Source organism: Vollenhovia emeryi, unplaced genomic scaffold (assembly GCF_000949405.1).
Source record: "Vollenhovia emeryi isolate VEMERY1.0 unplaced genomic scaffold, V.emery_V1.0 DF939918.1, whole genome shotgun sequence".
Taxonomy (NCBI): domain Eukaryota; kingdom Metazoa; phylum Arthropoda; class Insecta; order Hymenoptera; family Formicidae; genus Vollenhovia; species Vollenhovia emeryi.
Genome location: NW_011966448.1, coordinates 1 through 4,715, shown reverse-complemented (window position 1 = coordinate 4,715; position 4,715 = coordinate 1).

Below are 4,715 nucleotides of genomic sequence, written 5' to 3'. Positions count from 1 at the left end.
ACCATCTTTCTTAATATTAAATACACATGCACAAATGTTAGGTCTATCACAAACTTGTTGACCATGCAAAAGATTTTTTTCGATTTCACACCGTTTTGGATTACAAGTCTTTCTAATAAAAAGATCTGGTTTACCAAATTTACTAATAATTGCCATTACATCTTTATAATTTTGTAACATATTTCGTGGTGATCCAATAGACGTGGAAGGAAGTACAACCATCTTTCCAATATATCCATTTAAATTATTTGCCATAGTTTGTATATAATCTTTTAATCCTTGATATGTTTCAATGCGTAATTCTTTTTGATGAGTTTTACAATAATATCCCAGGCAGCACACATATCTAAAAGACATCATAAAGACATCTTTAAGACGTCTTTTAGACTTAAAGACGTCTTAAAGCTGTCTTTTAGACATGGTGTGCTGTCTGGTATGTTCTGTCCTTTTCAATTTTTACGTAATTATCTACAAGCTACTGTTGAAATAGACGACGTCCTAATAAAAAGACATTAAATTCGTCACAAATAGCCATGCAATATTTAATGTACTGTTCCCAAATTATTTATGTATCGCTATTTAATTTTGTTAAATGGCGATATCACCCTCGAGTACCATATGGATAAAACAGAGATTATATCCACAGTTCAACATTTGAATCCATAGTGCTAACATTTATATTTCTAATATCTATTACTACATATGATTCTAGAATTTTTCCATGAGAAGTTGTACCAAAAACAACAGCAACTTTATTAGTTCTTTGAACATTATATCGACCCCAATCCATACTTGATTTTAACATGAATGATAATTGTAATTCTGACATTACTTCTCCAGATTCTATTTCTAATTGTCGTTGATTTTCTAATTCTTCATTCATAATTTGATAAGATTGAGCAAATATATTAGATTCACGTGTTATACGTTCAAGGTTTTGTAGGATTTTACAATATTGTTGCATCCCCGTCGACGCGCAGCCTCTCCGTCGACACGTCACTCCGCGCACTCGCTTACTCGCGTTCCGCGCCGCGAGTTAAAGAAAGGGAGAGAGGATTAATTAAACGAACGTTCTTTACTGCGGTAATCGAAACACGTCTGCTCTCCAGAAAAGCCTAGAGACAACTCTAAATTAATAACAAACAACAACATGTTGGTCCTTAACGACCGGTCATTCCCGCGCCGCAAGTTCAGCTTGCGCGCATTCTCCGGGTGGCGAATCGATGCAGGATGCAGGCATAACAATATAAATATGCATTTTGATTAAGACGATGATTAATAGCTTCATTATAATCTATAATAAAAAGTTGACCATAAATGGACTTTTCTTCTGCGCAGCAAACAATGCTGTATTAATTTGATAATAAATTTGTCCATGTATTTTGAAACAATATGGACCAGGTCTCCTATTTTGAAAATTGATTAAATTAGTATTAAATGACACAAACGAAAATAAACTATTGTAACTACGAATATGTTGAAAAAAATTATTAGATTTTTCATGATTACCATCAAATATATTACAAATAAATTGAGAGAATTCAGGCATTAGTTCGAGATATACCGTACCATGATTACAGCAATCATGAAATGAATTACCTTTATTAGAAACCTTTTTAGTTGAAAAATGTTTTGCATTACAATGAATACAAAGCACATCCACAAAACCAATATAATGTTCAACAACGGCATTATAAATAGAATTTGCATTTAGTATATTTCTAATATTATTTTAAGAATAAATTGAATTAATTCTTCTCCATCAACATCCGCTGATCTACATATGCATAGAAATGTTTTATACCCAAATAATGTTTATAACCAAATGAAGTGTTAGTAGCCAAACATGGTTTATTAACTACTTCAAAAGACACTACTTTTTGAATATCTAGAGATAGTGTCTTTTGAAGAAGTTAATAAACCAAGTTTGGCTACTAACACTTCATTCGGTTCATTTGAAAATAATGTCAAAATAACATCTCTAAAGGTTTGAACACCTCGAAAAGCATATTCTAATGAAAATTTATCTTCTTTCTTATTTGAGCTTGAAGTTAAAGTTTGCTCAAAATCATGAGATACTTTAATATTGTATCTCTTCAATAGGTGTTCGCTCCAACCTTTCAACCATTGTTTAGTTAAATAAACTGCAACAAATAGTTGTTTTTCTCTGAACGATATTTCTTATGTGAGGCGAGATACTTAATATCTTGATCTAGATCTTTAATATCTTGAGAACATTTATTTTTCCAAGTAGAGAAATCTTCATAAAGTTTGGAGTAGAGAGATTCACATATTTTTGTATACTCTTCATTCTCATCCTCCATTTTTTAATTTCCTCAGATCTATGAGCTGGACTTGGAATCTGAATATCTGACAAATAAGATGGTAAAATGATCCTATCTTCTACTCCTACATCAGAGTCCGACTCCTCACAAGTTGAACCTCCTTCTAAAAGTATGCTAGACACCTTTTCTTCTTCTATCCTTCTAACACTCTCGAAATCACCGAGTCTTGTGAAGAAACAAAAGTCTAGACAATCCTTGTAATCAGTTATGTAGTCTGGAACCACAATATCTTCTTCTAAAGGTATCGTTTCAATGACTTTAAGAAGTTCAGTTTTATCATCAGTTAACCAAGGATCTTGATCCTCAGTATCTTGATGGCATGCAAAGTTCTCGAGTTCAAAAACCGTTTCGTCAATACTTAATACATAAGACATGTTATCAAATAAAGACGATAACGACTCATAGTATTACTACGATATAGAATTATTACAAGAGAAGATTACAAAGTGCTTTCTAAGCAATACACTAATAATTATCAGAAATAACAATAAAATTATTACACTTAACTAATGTCCTTTGAATCTCACGACGATGACGTTGATTCTCTGTATTTTTTCACAACGTCGTCGTTGAAATTCCTCTTCTTCTACGTTGCGATATATTTTACGTCTAGGCATTTTTCATAAAATTGAAAATAAGTAATTAAACAAAATTGAAAAAATATGTATTAAATATATATTGCTACTCTGCGGGGGGGGGGGGGGTTGCCGGTCGTCAGATCCGTTCCGCTCCACCAGACGTTGTCGCACTCGCTCACTCACACACACGCGTACGCGAAAATAAGTGGAGACCGATTTACACGAAAGAACGAGATGTTTAACCAAAGAACAGGAGCGGCCTTTAAGTAAAGCACAAACTATCTCCAAATTTTTTGGAGCAAAATTTAACTTAAAATTATAGAAATGTCACTTGAAACAATAGTAATAATACTGTCAAATAATACTGTCAAATTAGGAAATTTCAAAGACTTGTTATATTAACATTTTAAAATATTTACCCACATTATCAAAAAGACATTGTTGCAAGAGTTTCTTTTTCTTCATTTATAATATCGGAATGCAATGTGAGTCATTCGTCCTTTAAATTATTTTCATCAAAACCGGCTAAAGTTGTTGTTTGAGAAGTATTGAACCGAAGGTTCCTTGCCGCTAAAGGGGGACCGGAGGCAGGGGGGTTAGTTATCTTAATACATATTGTGACGTCCGCTCGGCGCGATGTTCCGCTGTCGGCACAACACCCCGCGCACTCGCGTTCGTGTCGGTACGTCGCCTTTCTTACTCGCGCACCGCGCCACGGGTAAATGAGAGAGAGAGGATTAAAAGGAACAAGGAATCTTTATTGACAGTTAAATACACGTCTGCTTTCTCGAAAACTCGGGACAATTCTAATTAATCAATCATAAACATCATCTCATCGGTCCTTAGCAACCGGCGTCTCCATGCGCCGCAACTTCAGCCCACAGCTGGCGCGTATCCATCGGGTGACCGACGCAACACCTCGCGGGCGTAACACTGCCCCCCTCCTCTTCGGATTGTCGTCCCGACAATCAAAGGGGGAACAGCCTTCCCTCGGTCCTCTCGAAGATTTCGGACTTCAGGGTGAGAACAGGACTCCAGTCCTTCTCCCCTCCGGGACAGTCCCCAACCGGATTTTCCTGGAAGAGACAAACAGTCTTCCCCCCCACCGGCTCCAGGGCGACTCCTTCCCCAAGTCCATCTGCACACATGCAGATCTGTACCGCATAAATTCACGTCCTCTTGACGTTGTTCTTCGACGTTATCTTCAACGACGACGACGACGACGACGTCCACGACGACGACGACGACGAAGCCGATGATGACGTCCCTCGATGTCATCCTCTTGCAAATCTTCAGACAAGGGGGGGGGGAATTCTTTTCGTGGACCCAACGCCGTTTAAGGCTCCCCGAGTCCCTACCCTGGCATTTGCCCAGAGTCCACACGGGAAAACCACGATCAAAAACCGCGGGAAGGGCAGTCTTCTTTTAAACAAAAAAAAATAATATCACACAAGGTAGGAGGGAAGTCCTTAAGTTGGAAGGCAGGATCAGAATTCCGTCTCTTGGCAGGTCGGAAGAACTCTCTCTCTCCCCCGATGAAAATAACTGCAAAATATCAAAAACGAAACAGAAACAGAAACAATATTTGAAGCAGAAACATTTTTTCACAGAAATCGATTTCCCTCCCTTCTTAAAAAAAACTAAGACTCTGATTCCCTATCTTATTCTACTACTCTTCTTTGAAAAGGAGCCAACCTATCCGCATGCACTATCTTTTTCCTGGACCTAAGCGTTCTTTGAACACAATACACCACGTCGCTAAGCTTTTTCTTAACAAGAAAAGGACCCTTCC